At 46.4% G+C, this 18,254-nt stretch overlaps 1 non-coding gene across 1 annotated transcript; it reads right to left on the reverse strand.

The window, feature by feature from the left end:
* Positions 1-1,391: 1,391 nt before the first annotated feature.
* On the reverse strand, positions 1,392-1,466 carry Trnas-cga (transfer RNA serine (anticodon CGA)). The gene has a single exon. It is a non-coding gene; the product is annotated as a tRNA-Ser (tRNA).
* Between the last annotated feature and the right edge of the window lie 16,788 nt (positions 1,467-18,254).

Genomic DNA, 18,254 nt, shown 5'->3' on the forward strand with positions numbered 1-18,254 from the left:
GACGGTTGTGAACAGAATTGGGAAAACAAGAAATTTGTGGCCCAGTTTGACCAGAAGAAGGGATAGATTGGTAGAAAAGATTGTGAGGCATCAAGGGATCACCAATTTGGTACTGGAAGGAAAAGTGGAGGCTAAAAATCATAGGGGTAGACCAAGAGATGAATACACTTAGCACGTTCGAAGGCATGTAGCTTGCAGTAATTATTTGGAGATGAAGTGGCCAGCATAGGATAGAGTAGGATGAAGAGCTGCATCAAACTGGTCTTTGGACTGAAGACCATTTATCATCTGTCGGTATATTAAATAAAATTATTACATACTCGAGAAAACTGTATATTGATATTCGGTAAGCTTTTGTAGATCTAGAGGCGTGCATGATGGATACCAGAGACACTGTAAGTCGTACGAGCTGTAAATCAGATGATCTGACTGCCCCTCAGTTTGACGAAGCAAAAATTAAGAAAAATGTTATGTTTATGTAGCCAACAGTTCGTCTGTTGGAAGGAACAAGAAGTTGTTCCTGCTTAGGTGAGACCAAGTAATTATTCGATTACTGTGCTTCAGCGCTTCGTGCCGTCGGGTAGTAATTTGCAGAGAAATCCAACTCGTAGCCACCATTTCTGGACGCTGCGCTTCTGTATTGTGTTAAGCAATTGACCTGAACAAGCAACGGCCTTAAAACGCATGAGTAAACACTAGACGTAAACAGTAACCGGATGCTGTCATAAACAGTAACCGGATACTGGCAGTGGGGAAAAAAAACATAGAATGAAACTTATCCCCGGCGGTAGCCGCTGGCGGTGATACTGACCTGTCACACAGCAAGGAAAAAAAATCACCGGCTAGCTGCACGTTAACATAAATTACAATGGAAACTGGGAGACTGACGTGCCTGTAGCACACCTTCATGTAGGACGAGTGCAATTGAAAACGTATCTGCCGCAAAATGTGTAAATAACTTGTTAACAAAGCATATTAATTTACTATGTGACTCCGCGATTATTGTGAACAATTTTTTGTGAATAAAATCGTCTTGATCCCTTAATAAATTCGTTTATTATGCCGTTTCGATTGTTGGCATAATCAGATACTACGAAGTTACGGCTTTCAATAGAAGGTTCAGTGTATCAAAAACTTATACCAATATTGACACTGACACTTGTTTTTCAAGTTCTGAATTTATGACATCTGATGATACCAGGACCGAAACAGCTTAATAAAGAAATTTACAAAGCGATCTGTAAATAAATGCGGCAAAATTTTAGATGAAAGTGAGCTATTGCCATTCTCAAGAAACTGTAAGTGGAAGAGTGTCTCCCTACACTAAAAACCGTCCTATATAAAAAAAAAAATAGATCCATTAATGAAACTTCCTGGCAGATTAAAACTGTGTGCCCGACCGAGACTCGAACTCGGGACCTTTGCCTTTCGCGGGCAAGTGCTCTACCAACTGAGCTACCGAAGCACGACTCACGCCCGATACTCACAGCTTCACTTCTGCCAGTATCTCGTCTCCTAGCTCTGCTTGACTGGGTGTCGGCCACTGCGACAGCGTATTGTGTGTGTTACTCGTATATCAGACGTCAGAGTGCTAGGTGCACTGCAAAATGAGATGCACGAGGCTCAAAATCAGAAGAAGAATTAAATGTGCAACAGACAGACATAGAGCTTGAAATACAACGGCAGGAACAAGCTTTTCGACTAATTAACGGTACGTACGCAAAAGCCCGGTAGACTCACAGTACAGACATTTCAAACCCTGGAGATAGGCCCTACGTTTGAGAACAGAGGGAGAGCTGCTAGGGAAGGTGCCTCCAGAAAGCCAGGAAGAACTGACTTGTAAGAATAGGGAAGGTGCCTCCAGACAGCCAGGAAGAACTGACTTGTAAGAATAGGGAAGGTGCCTCCAGACAGCCAGGAAGAACTGACTTGTAAGAATAGGGCAGGTGCCTCCCGACAGCCAGGAAGAACTGACTTGTAAGAATAGGGAAGGTGCCTCCAGACAGCCAGGAAGAACTGACTTGTAAGAATAGGGAAGGTGCCTCCAGACAGCCAGGAAGAACTGACTTGTAAGAATAGGGAAGGTGCCTCCAGACAGCCAGGAAGAACTGACTTGTAAGAATAGTGCAGGTGCCTCCAGACAGCCAGGAAGAACTGACTTGTAAGAATAGGGAAGGTGCCTCCAGACAGCCAGGAAGAACTGACTTGTAAGAATAGGGATGGTGCCTCCAGACAGCCAGGAAGAACTGACTTGTAAGAATATTGAAGGTGCGTCCAGACAGCCAGGAAGAACTGACTTGTAAGAATAGGGAAGGTGCCTCCAGACAGCCAGGAAGAACTGACTTGTAAGAATAGGGAAGGTGCCTCCAGACAGCCAGGAAGAACTGACTTGTAAGAATAGGGAAGGTGCCTCCCGACAGCCAGGAAGAACTGACTTGTAAGAATAGGGAAGGTGCCTCCAGACAGCCAGGAAGAACTGACTTGTAAGAATAGGGAAGGTGCCTCCAGACAGCCAGGAAGAACTGACTTGTAAGAATAGGGAAGGTGCCTCCAGACAGCCAGGAAGAACTGACTTGTAAGAATAGGGAAGGTGCCTCCAGACAGCCAGGAAGAACTGACTTGTAAGAATAGGGAAGGTGCCTCCAGACAGCCAGGAAGAACTGACTTGTAAGAATAGGGAAGGTGCCCCCAGACAGACAGGAAGAACTGACGTGTAAGAATAGGGAAGGTGCCTCCAGACAGCCAGTAAGAACTGACGTGTAAGAATAGGGAAGGTGCCTCCAGACAGCCAGGAAGAACTGACGTGTAAGAATAGGGAAGGTGCCTCCAGACAGCCAGGAAGAACTGACTTGTAAGAATAGGGAAGGTGCCTCCAGACAGCCAGGAAGAACTGACTTGTAAGACTCTGACCTGTGAGGTGTCGATCAAAAATTCACACGAGTAGATGACCGTCTTGTTGCAACTGCTCAGTAATTACGTCTTCAAAACTCAACATCAGAATCGCTGAGAGGACAGACTGAGGAAGCTGGCACAATTATGTCGAGTCCAAACCGAGGAGTAGTTAGAGGAACTGTGGTTACAGAGAAGATTGAAGCACGCGATACTGAACGCCAGAAATAATGTCTGATGAAGTAAATCAAAAAATGTTAAGCGTTACAGGCGACCGGCGAGCGAGTGGACTCGGCGTGGTCGTGTCTACGGGCAGCAAAAGGCAGCAAGCAGTGACCTGGAAGAAGCAAAACCTGTCTGAAGCTACCAACCAGCGGGCTGCTCCTCGGTCAGTAGATGGGACAGCTTCAGCCCGTCCCCGCAGCTATAGCTGTGGCTGCCGTCTCGCATCCTGCTACACACACAGAGCAATAGCCGCTATGATGAGAAGTCACTTAATAAAGGCAAGACCACCAGTCAGCACTCGGTTCCTTTCAGAGTATGCTGATACAATAGCACCCTGCTTAGCAATTATACACAACCGCCCGCCCGTCAAAAGATCGATCGTTACCTAAAGACTGCAAACTTACACAAGTCACACCAATACCCAATGAAGCAAATAGGAGTAATCCGCTGAACTACAGACCCATGTCACTGACGCCGATTTTCAGTAGGATTTTGGAACACTTACTGTGTTCAAACACTGTAAATTACCTCGAAAAAAGCGTTTTATTGGTAAATAGCCAACATGGATTCAGACAGTATCGTTTTTGTGGAACCAGTAGCCCTTGATTCTCACGAAGGGGATGTCAAATTTATTCTATGTCATTAGATTTCCAGAAGACTTTCGGCAATCTTCCTCACAAGCGGCTTCTAATCAAATAGCGTGCCTTCGGCGTATCGTCTCAGTTGTGCCACTAGATTTGTGCTTTCGTGTCAGCAAGGTCACAGTCTGTAGTAATTGACGGAAAGTCATCGAATAAAACAGAATTAATATCTGCTGTTTCTCAAGGGAGTCTTACACGCCCTCTGTTGTTCTCAGTCTACAGCAACGATTTAGGATACAATCTGAGCAGCCCTCTTTAACTATTAGCAGATGATGCTGCCATTTACCGTCTTGTGAAGTCATCAGATGATCAAAACCAACTGAAAAATGATATGGACAAGACATTTATTGTGGTACAAAAAGAGGCAAATGAATATAAATAACAAAGTCTGAAGTCATCCACATAAGTACTAAAACGAATCCGTGAAATTTCGTTACGCGATAAATCATAAAGATGTAAGGGGTCTGAACTCAACTAAATACTTACGAATTGCAGTTACGAATAACTTAAATTGGGGCGATCATATTGATAATGTTGTGGGGAAATCGAACCAAAGGCAGCGTTTAATTAGCAGCACACTTAGAAAGTGCAGCAGATCTACTAAAGCGTCTGCTTGTACTACACTTGTCCATCGTCTTTAGGATACTGGTGCGCGGTAAGCGATCCGCATCAGATGGCTTTGACGGAGAACACAGCGAAACTTCAAAGAAGGACAACTCTTTTTGTATTTTCGCGAAATAGGGCAGAGGGTGTCTCGGGTGTGACATGCGAACTGCGGTGGCAATTACAGAAAGGCTTGTTTCTGTGTGTCCCAGTGTCCATCATTATAGTAGATGAGGACAGGGACCTCCACTGGTCAGTATGACAGATAAAACTAAAACACCTGCAGCCGTCTCTTCTGCATTTAATTTATGTCTGCAGCCAATTTCGGTGTCCCGTTACGTCATCTTCAGGCCCCTTGACCACCGCAAATTGGGAGGAATCTAATCTCATGTGCAGTCATAACAAGAGCCAACATTAAATGACTGATATCCGTAGACTTCTGGTTTGCACGACACTATAACAGAAGAAATACTTCAGTTGGTCGTTGAAAGAATGAAATACAAAAATGTTCAAGGAAATTGAGGAATACAGAAATACAAGGTACCTAGGAATGAAATAAATAGGAAGTGCAAAGAACCTAACACGAAATGGCTGCATGAAAAACGCGAAGAAATCGAAAGAGGAATGATTATCGGAAGGACTGACTCAATATATAGGACAATCAAAACAGTCTTCACTGGAAGTAAAAGCAAGGGCGGTAACATAAAGAGTGCAATGAGAATTTCACTGTTAAATGCAGAGAAGAGAGTGGATAGGTGCAAAAAAAGTAATGATGGCCTCCATGAGAGGCAGGATGTCTAACGATGTGATACAAGGAGAGACAGGATTCGATATAGAAGAGATGGGGGTCCAGTACTATATCCAGATTTTAGACGAGCATTGGAAGACTTAACACACCGTCAGGTGGCTTGCGGAGTATGGATGTAGATGTGGAAAATCAAATAAGGCAGAAGGGAAGGATAACATTCCATCAGAAATTGTAAAATCGTTGGGGTAACAAAACGACTATTAATACTGGCTGTGTAGAATCTGTGAGTCTGTCGATATACTACCTCACTTTAGGAAAAACATGATCCAGGCAATTCTGAAGACTGCAAGGCCGGGCAAGTTCGAGAATTATCGCACAATCAGCTTAACAGGTCCTGCATTCAAGTTGCAGACATGAGTAATATACAGAGGAGTGGAAAATGGTATTGATGACGATGAGTTTAGCTTTAGGGAAGGTAAAGGCACCAGAGAGGCAATTCTGACGCTGCGGTTGATTATAGAACTAAGACTAAAGAAAATTCAAGGCACGTTCTTAGGATCTGTCGACCTGGAAAAAGCATTCGGCAACGTAAAAAGGTGCAAGATGTTCGAAATTCTGAGAAAAATAGAGATAAGCTGTAGGGAAAGACGAGAAATATACAGAACCCAGACCGAATAATAATTGTGGAAGTCCAAGAAAGAGGTGCACGGATTAATAAGGGAGTAGGACAGGAATGTAGTTTTTCCGCCGTTTCTGTTCAATATATGCATCGAAGAAGCAATGTCAAAAACAAAAAAAAAGTTCAAGATGGAAATTAAAATTCAAGGTGACATGATGTCAATGATAGGATTCGCTGATGACATTGCTACCCTCAGAGAAAGTGAAGAAGAATTGCAGGATCTGTTCAATGGAATGAACCGTCTAATCAGTACAGAATATGGATAGAAAGTAAATCATAGAAAGACGAGAGTAATGAGAATTACGAGAAATAAGAACAGTGAGAAACTAAACGTCGGAATCGTGATTGGTGATCACGAAGTAGATGAAGGTAATGAATTCTGCTACCTAGGTAGCAAAATAACCTATGGCGGATGGAGCAAGGAGGACGTAAAAAGCAGACTATCATTGGCAAAAATGGCGTTCTTGGCGAAGAGAAGTCTACTATAGTGCATTTAAAATTAATTACGACTTCTGACGTTGGCTGATCGGAGGGGGTTGTGACGCTATTGCCCCGGTAACACCAATGGCAAGCCGGCTTATCCCACCACGCTGCCAGCAGTTCGGTTGGTAAAACGCCTCCGTTGCCCTACCATGAGTAAATAGTACCACGTGGTGTCACACATTGGATGCATTAACCTTTGTCAGCTCTCGTTGTAAAGTCGTATTTTCTCGGGCTGAAATGTTCTGTAGCCGCCAGATATTGTGAAGAGGTGTTTTGTGTTGGCGGTGCATTAATAACAACAGTGCAGCACATTTGAATACGAGATTTGCAATAAAAGTGTTGTCCAGGAACACGTTCGCCGGCTGAGAATACAACGTTCTGCCGCCAAACATTCTTCGGAATTCGACAATAGTGATGGACAAAACGCCATACGACTCTATTGAGATGCATAAAGCTCCAACAGTACAATGGGGGAAAGCTGATATTTTGCTCTGAGTGCAAAGGAATGTTTCATGAAATAAAATTTAACATAGCATGTATAAGCCGAAGTTAATGGAATTTGTAATGTTATAAAAATCAAGGCCCACGCTACCAGGTCGATGAACTGGCTAACGGTAAAGGGCATAGTTTAATTAGGCTTCCTCCGTATCATGCTCAATTAAATCCGCCTGAGAGTATATGAGCCTAGGTGAAAAGTAATGTGGCAAAAAACAGCAAAAAGGTTTCGCTCACTGAGATTGAAATGCTGATAAAACAAGCCACTGAAATTGATAGACAACAGGACTGGTCTTGAGTTGTCAGCATACTCTGAAGGTGGTTGAGGAGGTATTGATGAAGGACTGTGACGAGTTCTGAGGAATTTGTATTCCCCTTGTTGCTATGTTGAAATCTGCTTCTTTTGTGAGAATAAAGCAGAGTTTAGAAATATTCATGTCATTAACTTCGTAACGCAGTTGAAATGTCGACAGAATCCTGAAATAGTGTATTATTAAATTAACAACTCAGTGCAAATCAAATCAATAGTTTATGAAACAGTCCATTCTCAGTATAAAAATAAATGTGTAACTTCATTACTTTATTTTTACAATTCCCACAACTGTTCTCGTTTCACGAGCTATCGATGGCCCTCAATAATTACATTATTTGATTGAAAAAAATATGTAATATCTTGAATATCGCGGTACATATAGAAGTTTCGCATATTAATCATATGGCAAAACACTCTCACCTTTGCGCTCTATCATTTGCCTAAATCTTGTTCCGATATCTCAAAACATCTACGAGATACGAAGAATTTATGAATATTTCATTGTAGCTTTTTCACTGACGCACAATTTCGTGACGGAGTGCTTTACATTATTCCATTTTCCCGAGATTGGAAACAGACAGCTCTATCCTTCCCAATTTTGTATTACCTACATTTAATCCGCAGCAACATCCAACCTAACATGCACCAAACACAAATTCATAGCGACACCTGTTTTTCACTGCAAACTGAGAATTTCTTGCATTAGTTTACTTATTATGGAAACATCACAATGACCATTAACGGAATGACAGGCGGTTCATCACAAAGGTGACGAATTAAACTATAAGCTGTGCGAGAATGAGAGTTTATTACCGAATAGATTCTTTAAAATCGTTTCAGACAGGTCGCAGATGGGCCGGCTTGCTGTTCACACAACCAAGCTACCCTGCCATGTTCCGTGCCGAATAGGACTGGCATTGTAGTGTGGTCACCTGTTGACACGCGCAGCAAACGCTGGGAGCTACGCTTCCCTCCACTCGCTCCCTACTGACCTGTCAAAAGTAGCAACTTATTTGAAATGCTCTATAGTATCGAACATAGACCTTAATTTGAGGAAGCAATATCTAGGATTGTACGTCTGTAGCACAGCGTTCCATGGTAGTGAAACGTGCGTTGTGGGAAAACCGGAGCAGAAGAGAACCGAAGCGTTTTAGATGTGGTGCTTCAGGCGAATGTTGAAAATTACGTGGACTGATAAGGTAAGGATTGGGGAGGTTCTGCGAAGAATCGGAGAAGAAAGGAATATGTGGAAAACACTGACAAGGAGAAGTGATAGGATGATAGGACATCTGTTACGATGTCAGGGAATGACTTGCATGGTACTGGAGGGAGCTGTAGACAGCAAAAGCTGTAGAGAAAGACAGAGATTGGAACACATTCAGCAAATATTTGAGGACATAGGTTGCAAGTGCTACTCTGAGGTGAAGAGGTTAGTACGGGAGAGGAATTCGTGGCTGGCCCCGTCAAACCTGTCAGAAGAGTTCGCAGCAGATGTTTCACTAACGTTGCACGCGACACTGCATTTGGTCGTCACACCTCCACAGTTTCACGGCGAATCTGCGTGCGACTGCGGCGTTGCGCCCACAAGACTCATACTGTCCCGCGTTCTTAAACATTGGAGTACGTTTACAGCTGATGCGCCGTTTCACTCCCGCACTCTTATGCACCTGTTATCCGTACCGCAGCAGAACTATATCTGCAGGAATCCGCACTCTTTTCCGACAATGTGCACACTAACTGCGCGATGTCCTTCTGGGGCGATCACACGTGTAACTACACTGCACTACCTACAAACTAGCCTCAGGCTTGAGCAGTTTGTATCTCTCTTCACCTTTCTCTTGAGAAGTGCAACAATGAGCATGTTGTTGTGGTCTTCAGTCCTGAGACTGGTTTGATGCAGCTTTCCATGCTACTATATCCTGTGCAAGCTTCTTCATCTCCCAGTCCTTACTGTAACATACACCCTTCTGAATCTGCTTAGTGTATTCATCTCTAGGTCTTCCTCTACGATTTTTACCCTCCACACTGCCCTCTAATGCTAAATTTGTGATCCCTTGATGCCTCAGAACTTGTCCTACCAACCGATCCCTTCTTCTGGTCAAGTTGTGCCGCAAGCTCCTCTTCTCCCCAATCCTATTCAATACCTCCTCATTAGTTATGTTATCTACCCATTTAATCTTCAGCACTCTTCTGTACAACCACAGTTCGAAAGCTTCTATTCTCTTCTAGTCCAAACTATTTACCGTCCATGTTTCACTTCCGTACATGGCAACACACCATACAAATACTTTCAGAAACGACTTTCTGACACTTAAATCTATACTCGATGTTAACAAATTTATCTTCTTCAGAAATGCTTTCCTTGCCATTACCAGTCTACATTATATATCCTCTCTACTTCGACCATCACCAGTTGTCAGAATGAGATTTTCACTCTGCAGCACAGACTGAAAATCTTATTCTGGAAACATCCCTCAGGCTGTGGCTAAGCCATGTCTCCGCAATATCCTTTCTTTCAGGAGTGCTAGTTCTGCATGGTTCGCAGGAGAGCTTCTTCCCTATTCTTACAAGTCAGTTCTTCCTGGCTGTCTGGAGGCACCTTCCCTATTCTTACAATTTCAGTTCTTCCTGGCTGTCTGGAGGCACCTGCCCTATTCTTACAAGTCAGTTCTTCCTGGCTGTCTGGAGGCACCTTCCCTATTCTTACAAGTCAGTTCTTCCTCGCTGTCTGGAGACACCTTCCCTATTCTTACAAGTCAGTTCTTCCTGGCTGTCTGGAGGCACCTGCCCTATTCTTACAAGTCAGTTCTTCCTGGCTGTCTGGAGGCACCTTCCCTATTCTTACAAGTCAGTTCTTCCTGGCTGTCTGGAGGCACCTGCCCTATTCTTACAACTCAGTTCTTCCTGGCTGTCTGGAGGCACCTGCCCTATTCTTACAACTCAGTTCTTCCTGGCTGTCTGGAGGCACCTTCCCTATTCTTACAAGTCAGTTCTTCCCGGCTGTCTGGAGGCACCTTCCTTATTCTTACAAGTCAGTTCTTCCCGGCTGTCTGGAGGCACCTTCCCTATTCTTACAATACAGTACTTCCCGGCTGTCATATGGAGGCACCTTCCCTATTCTTACAAGTCAGTTCTTCCTGGCTGTCTGGAGGCACCTTCCCTATTCTTACAAGTCAGTTCTCCCTGGCTGTCAGGAGGCACCTTCCCTATTCTTACAAGTCAGTTCTTCCTGGCTGTCTGGAGGCACCTTCCCTATTCTTACAAGTCAGTTCTTCCTGGCTGTCTGGAGGCACCTTCCCTATTCTTACAAATCAGTTCTTCCTGGCTGTCTGGAGGCACCTTCTCTATTCTTACAAGTCAGTTCTTCCTGGCTGTCTGGAGGCACCTTCCCTATTCTTACAAGTCAGTTCTTAATGGCTGTCTGGAGTCACCTTCCCTGTTCTTACAAGTCAGTTCTTCCTGGCTGTCTGGAGGCACCTTCCCTATTCTTACAAGTCAGTTCTTCCTGGCTGTCTGGAGGCACCTTCCCTATTCTTACAAGTCAGTTCTTCCTGGCTGTCTGGAGGCACCTTCCCTATTTTTACAAGTCAGCTCTTCCTGGCTGTCTGGAGGCACCTTCCCTATTTTTACAAGTCAGTTCTTCCTGGCTGTCTGGAGGCACCTTCCCTATTCTTACAAGTCAGTTCTTCCTGGCTGTCTGGAGGCACCTTCCCTATTCTTACAAGTCAGTTCTTCCTGGCTGTCTGGAGGCACCTGCCCTATTCTTACAACTCAGTTCTTCCTGGCTGTCTGGAGGCACCTGCCCTATTCTTACAACTCAGTTCTTCCTGGCTGTCTGGAGGCACCTTCCCTATTCTTACAAGTCTGTTCTTCCTGGCTGTCTGGAGGCACCTTCCCTATTCTTACAAGTCAGTTCTTCCCGGCTGTCTGGAGGCACCTTCCTTATTCTTACAAGTCAGTTCTTCCCAGCTGTCTGGAGGCACCTTCCCTATTCTTACAAGTCAGTTCTTCCTGGCTGTCTGGAGGCACCTTCCCTATTCTTACAAATCAGTTCTTCCTGGCTGTCTGGAGGCACCTTCCCTATTCTTACAAGTCAGTTCTTCCCGGCTGTCTGGAGGTACCTTCCCTATTCTTACAAGTCAGTTCTTCCCAGCTGTCATATGGAGGCACCTTCCCTATTCTTACAAGTCAGTTCTTCCTGGCTGTCTGGAGGCACCTTCCCTATTCTTACAAGTCAGTTCCTCCTGGCTGTCTGGAGGCACCTTCCCTATTCTTACAAGTCAGTTCTTCCCGGCTGTCTGGAGGCACCTTCCCTATTCTTACAAGTCAGTTCTTCCTGGCTGTCTGGAGGCACCTGCCCTATTCTCACAAGTTAGTTCTTCCTGGCTGTCCGGAGGCACCTGCCCTATTCTTACAAGTCAGTTCTTCCTGGCTGTCTGGAGGCACCTTATCTATTCTTACAAGTCAGTTCTTCCTGGCTGTCTGGAGGCACCTTCCCTATTCTTACCAGTCAGTTCTCCCTAGCTGTCTGGTGGCACCTTCCCTATTCTTTCAAGTCAGTTCTTCCTGGCTGTCTGGAGGCAACTGCCCTATTCTTACAAGTCAGTTCTTCCTGGCTGTCTGGAGGCACCTGCCCTATTCTTACAAGTCAGTTCTTCCTGGCTGTCTGGAGGCACCTGCCCTATTCTTACAAGTCAGTTCTTCCTGGCTGTCTGGAGGCACCTTCCGTATTCTTACAAGTCAGTTCTTCCTGGCTGTCTGGAGGCAAATTTCCTATTCTTACAAGTCAGTTCTTCCTGGCTGTCTGGAGGCACCTTCCCTATTCTTACAAGTCAGTTCTTCCTGGCTGTCTGGAGGCACCTTCCCTATTCTTACAAGTCAGTTCTTCCTGGCTGTCTGGAGGCACCTTCCCTATTCTTACAAGTCAGTTCTTCCTGGCTGTCTGGAGGCACCTTCCCTATTCTTACAAGTCAGTTCTTCCCGGCTGTCTGGAGGCACCTTCCCTATTCTTACAAGTCAGTTCTTCCGGGCTGTCTGAAGGAACCTTCCCTATTCTTACAAGTCAGTTCTTCCTGGCTGTCTGGAGGCACCTTCCCTATTCTTACAAGTCAGTTCTTCCTGGCTGTCTGGAGGCACCTTCCCTATTCTCACAAGTCAGTTCTTCCTGGCTGTCTGGAGGCACCTTCCCTATTCTTACAAGTCAGTTCTCCCTGGCTGTCTGGAGGCACCTTCCCTATTCTTACCAGTCAGTTCTTCCTGGCTGCCTGGAGGCACCTTCCCTATTCTTACAAGTCAGTTCTTCCTGGCTGTCTGGAGGCACCTTCCCAATTCTTACAAGTCAGTTCTTCCTGGCTGTCTGGAGGCACCTTCCCTATTCTTACATGTCAGTTCTTCCTGGCTGTCTGGAGGCACCTTCCCTATTCTTACAAGTCAGTTCTTCCTGGCTGTCTGTAGGCACCTTCCCTATTCTTACAAGTCAGTTCTTCCTGGCTGTCTGTAGGCACCTTCCCTATTCTTACAAGTCAGTTCTTCCTGGCTGTCTGTAGGCACCTTCACTATTCTTACAAGTCAGTTCTCCCTGGCTGTCTGTAGGCACCTTCCCTATTCTTACAAGTCAGTTCTTCCTGGCTGTCTGGAGGCACCTTCCCTATTCTTACAAGTCAGTTCTTCCTGGCTGTCTGGAGGCACCTTCCTTATTCTTACAAGTCAGTTCTTCCCGGCTGTCTGGAGTCACCTTCCCTATTCTTACAAGTCAGTTCTTCCTGGCTGTCTGGAGGCACCTTCCCTATTCTTACAAGTCAGTTCTTCCTGGCTGTCTGGAGGCACCTTCCCTATTCTTACAAGTCAGTTCTTCCTGGCTGTCTGGAGGCACCTTCCCTATTTTTACAAGTCAGTTCTTCCTGGCTGTCTGGAGGCACCTTCCCCATATTTACAAGTCAGTTCTTCCTGGCTGTCTGGAGGCACCTTCCCTATTCTTACAAGTCAGTTCTTCCTGGCTGTCTGGAGGCACCTTCCCTATTCCTACAAGTCAGTTCTTCCTGGCTGTCTGTAGGCACCTTCCCTATTCTTACAAGTCAGTTCTTCCTGGCTGTCTGGAGGCACCTGCCCTATTCTTACAACTCAGTTCTTCCTGGCTGTCTGGTGGCACCTTCCCTATTCTTACAAGTCAGTTCTTCCTGGCTGTCTGGAGGCACCTTCCCTATTCTTACAAGTCAGTTCTTCCCGGCTGTCTGGAGGCACCTTCCTTATTCTTACAAGTCAGTTTTTCCCGGCTGTCTGTAGGTTCCTTCCCTATTCTTACAAGTCAGTTCTTCCCGGCTGTCATATGGAGGCACCTTCCCTATTCTTACAAGTCAGTTCTTCCCGGCTGTCTGGAGGCACCTTCCCTATTCTTACAAGTCAGTTCTTCCGGGCTGTCTGAAGGAACCATCCCTATTCTTACAAGTCAGTTCTTCCTGGCTGTCTGGAGGCACCTTCCCTATTCTTACAAGTCAGTTCTTCCTGGCTGTCTGGAGGCACCTTCCCTATTCTTACAAGTCAGTTCTTCCTGGCTGTCTGGAGGCACCTTCCCTATTCTTACAAGTCAGTTCTTCCTGGCTGTCTGGAGGCACCTGCCCTATTCTTACAACTCAGTTCTTCCTGGCTGTCTGGAGGCACCTGCCCTATTCTTACAACTCAGTTCTTCCTGGCTGTCTGGAGGCACCTTCCCTATTCTTACAAGTCTGTTCTTCCTGGCTGTCTGGAGGCACCTTCCCTATTCTTACAAGTCAGTTCTTCCCGGCTGTCTGGAGGCACCTTCCTTATTCTTATAAGTCAGTTCTTCCCAGCTGTCTGGAGGCACCTTCCCTATTCTTACAAGTCAGTTCTTCCTGGCTGTCTGGAGGCACCTTCCCTATTCTTACAAATCAGTTCTTCCTGGCTGTCTGGAGGCACCTTCCCTATTCTTACAAGTCAGTTCTTCCCGGCTGTCTGGAGGTACCTTCCCTATTCTTACAAGTCAGTTCTTCCCAGCTGTCATATGGAGGCACCTTCCCTATTCTTACAAGTCAGTTCTTCCTGGCTGTCTGGAGGCACCTTCCCTATTCTTACAAGTCAGTTCCTCCTGGCTGTCTGGAGGCACCTTCCCTATTCTTACAAGTCAGTTCTTCCCGGCTGTCTGGAGGCACCTTCCCTATTCTTACAAGTCAGTTCTTCCTGGCTGTCTGGAGGCACCTGCCCTATTCTCACAAGTTAGTTCTTCCTGGCTGTCCGGAGGCACCTGCCCTATTCTTACAAGTCAGTTCTTCCTGGCTGTCTGGAGGCACCTTATCTATTCTTACAAGTCAGTTCTTCCTGGCTGTCTGGAGGCACCTTCCCTATTCTTACCAGTCAGTTCTCCCTAGCTGTCTGGAGGCACCTTCCCTATTCTTACAAATCAGTTCTTCCTGGCTGTCTGGAGGCACCTTCCCTATTCTTACAAGTCAGTTCTTCCTGGCTGTCTGGTGGCACCTTCCCTATTCTTTCAAGTCAGTTCTTCCTGGCTGTCTGGAGGCAACTGCCCTATTCTTACAAGTCAGTTCTTCCTGGCTGTCTGGAGGCACCTTCCCTATTCTTACATGTCAGTTCTTCCTGGCTGTCTGGAGGCACCTGCCCTATTCTTACAAGTCAGTTCTTCCTGGCTGTCTGGAGGCACCTGCCCTATTCTTACAAGTCAGTTCTTCCTGGCTGTCTGGAGGCACCTTCCGTATTCTTACAAGTCAGTTCTTCCTGGCTGTCTGGAGGCAAATTTCCTATTCTTACAAGTCAGTTCTTCCTGGCTGTCTGGAGGCACCTTCCCTATTCTTACAAGTCAGTTCTTCCTGGCTGTCTGGAGGCACCTTCCCTATTCTTACAAGTCAGTTCTTCCTGGCTGTCTGGAGGCACCTTCCCTATTCTTACAAGTCAGTTCTTCCTGGCTGTCTGGAGGCACCTTCCCTATTCTTACAAGTCAGTTCTTCCCGGCTGTCTGGAGGCACCTTCCCTATTCTTACAAGTCAGTTCTTCCGGGCTGTCTGAAGGAACCTTCCCTATTCTTACAAGTCAGTTCTTCCTGGCTGTCTGGAGGCACCTTCCCTATTCTTACAAGTCAGTTCTTCCTGGCTGTCTGGAGGCACCTTCCCTATTCTCACAAGTCAGTTCTTCCTGGCTGTCTGGAGGCACCTTCCCTATTCTTACAAGTCAGTTCTCCCTGGCTGTCTGGAGGCACCTTCCCTATTCTTACCAGTCAGTTCTTCCTGGCTGCCTGGAGGCACCTTCCCTATTCTTACAAGTCAGTTCTTCCTGGCTGTCTGGAGGCACCTTCCCAATTCTTACAAGTCAGTTCTTCCTGGCTGTCTGGAGGCACCTTCCCTATTCTTACATGTCAGTTCTTCCTGGCTGTCTGGAGGCACCTTCCCTATTCTTACAAGTCAGTTCTTCCTGGCTGTCTGTAGGCACCTTCCCTATTCTTACAAGTCAGTTCTTCCTGGCTGTCTGTAGGCACCTTCCCTATTCTTACAAGTCAGTTCTTCCTGGCTGTCTGTAGGCACCTTCACTATTCTTACAAGTCAGTTCTCCCTGGCTGTCTGTAGGCACCTTCCCTATTCTTACAAGTCAGTTCTTCCTGGCTGTCTGGAGGCACCTTCCCTATTCTTACAAGTCAGTTCTTCCTGGCTGTCTGGAGGCACCTTCCCTATTCTTACAAGTCAGTTATTCCTGGCTGTCTGGAGGCTCCTTCCCTATTCTTACAAGTCAGTTCTTCCTGGCTGTCTGGAGGCACCTTACCTATTCTTACAAGTCAGTTCTTCCTGGCTGTCTGGAGGCACCTTCCCTATTCTTACAAGTCAGTTCTTCCTGGCTGTCTGGAGGCACCTTCCCTATTTTTACAAGTCAGTTCTTCCTGGCTGTCTGGAGGCACCTTCCCCATATTTACAAGTCAGTTCTTCCTGGCTGTCTGGAGGCACCTTCCCTATTCTTACAAGTCAGTTCTTCCTGGCTGTCTGGAGGCACCTTCCCTATTCCTACAAGTCAGTTCTTCCTGGCTGTCTGTAGGCACCTTCCCTATTCTTACAAGTCAGTTCTACCTGGCTGTCTGGAGGCACCTGCCCTATTCTTACAACTCAGTTCTTCCTGGCTGTCTGGTGGCACCTTCCCTATTCTTACAAGTCAGTTCTTCCTGGCTGTCTGGAGGCACCTTCCCTATTCTTACAAGTCAGTTCTTCCCGGCTGTCTGGAGGCACCTTCCTTATTCTTACAAGTCAGTTTTTCCCGGCTGTCTGTAGGTTCCTTCCCTATTCTTACAAGTCAGTTCTTCCCGGCTGTCATATGGAGGCACCTTCCCTATTCTTACAAGTCAGTTCTTCCCGGCTGTCTGGAGGCACCTTCCCTATTCTTACAAGTCAGTTCTTCCGGGCTGTCTGAAGGAACCATCCCTATTCTTACAAGTCAGTTCTTCCTGGCTGTCTGGAAGCACCGTCCCTATTCTTACAAGTCAGTTCTTCCTGGCTGTCTGGAGGCACCTTCCCTATTCTCACAAGTCAGTTCTTCCTGGCTGTCTGGAGGCACCTTCCCTATTCTTACAAGTCAGTTCTCCCTGGCTGTCTGGAGGCACCTTCCCTATTCTTACCAGTCAGTTCTTCCTGGCTGCCTGGAGGCACCTTCCCTATTCTTACAAGTCAGTTCTTCCTGGCTGTCTGGAGGCACCTTCCCTATTCTTACAAGTCAGTTCTTCCTGGCTGTCTGGAGGCACCTTCCCTATTCTTACATGTCAGTTCTTCCTGGCTGTCTGGAGGCACCTTCCCTATTCTTACAAGTCAGTTCTTCCTGGCTGTCTGTAGGCACCTTCCCTATTCTTACAAGTCAGTTCTTCCTGGCTGTCTGTAGGCACCTTCCCTATTCTTACAAGTCAGTTCTCCCTGGCTGTCTGTAGGCACCTTCCCTATTCTTACAAGTCAGTTCTCCCTGGCTGTCTGTAGGCACCTTCCATATTCTTACAAGTCAGTTCTTCCTGGCTGTCTGGAGGCACCTTCCCTATTCTTACAAGTCAGTTCTTCCTGGCTGTCTGGAGGCACCTTCCTTATTCTTACAAGTCAGTTCTTCCTGGCTGTCTGGAGTCACCTTCCCTATTCTTACAAGTCAGTTCTTCCTGGCTGTCTGGAGGCACCTTACCTATTCTTACAAGTCAGTTCTTCCTGGCTGTCTGGAGGCACCTTCCCTATTCTTACAAGTCAGTTCAACCTGGCTGTCTGGAGGCACCTTCCCTATTTTTACAAGTCAGTTCTTCCTGGCTGTCTGGAGGCACCTTCCCCCTATTTACAAGTCAGTTCTTCCTGGCTGTCTGGAGGCACCTTCCCTATTCTTACAAGTCAGTTCTTCCTGGCTGTCTGGAGGCACCTTCCCTATTCCTACAAGTCAGTTCTTCCTGGCTGTCTGGAGGCACCTTCCCTATTCTTACAAGTCAGTTCTTCCTGGCTGTCTGGAGGCACCTGCCCTATTCTTACAACTCAGTTCTTCCTGGCTGTCTGGTGGCACCTTCCCTATTCTTACAAGTCAGTTCTTCTTGGCTGTCTGGAGGCACCTTCCCTATTCTTACAAGTCAGTTCTTCCCGGCTGTCTGGAGGCACCTTCCTTATTCTTACAAGTCAGTTCTTCCCGGCTGTCTGGAGGTTCCTTCCCTATTCTTACAAGTCAGTTCTTCCCGGCTGTCATATGGAGGCACCTTCCCTATTCTTACAAGTCAGTTCTTCCTGGCTGTCTGGAGGCACCTTCCCTATTCTTACAAGTCAGTTCTTCCTGGCTGTCTGGAGGCACCTTCCCTATTCTTACAAGTCAGTTCTTCCTGGCTGTCTGGAGGCACCTTCCCTATTCTTACAAGTCAGTTCTTCCTGGCTGTCTGGAGGCACCTTCCCTATTCTTATAAGTCAGTTCTTCCTGGCTGTCTGGAGGCACCTTCCCTATTCTTACAAGTCAGTTCTTCCTGGCTGTCTGGAGGCACCTTCCCTATTCTTACAAGTCAGTTCTTCCTGGCTGTCTGGAGGCACCTTCCCAATTCTTACATGTCAGTTCTTCCTGGCTGTCTGGAGGCACCTACCCTATTCTTACAAGTCAGTTCTTCCTGGCTGTCTGGAGGCACCTGCCCTATTCTTACAAGTCAGTTCTTCCTGGCTGTCTGGAGGCACCTGC

Source organism: Schistocerca gregaria, chromosome 4 (assembly GCF_023897955.1).
Source record: "Schistocerca gregaria isolate iqSchGreg1 chromosome 4, iqSchGreg1.2, whole genome shotgun sequence".
Lineage (NCBI taxonomy): Eukaryota > Metazoa > Arthropoda > Insecta > Orthoptera > Acrididae > Schistocerca > Schistocerca gregaria.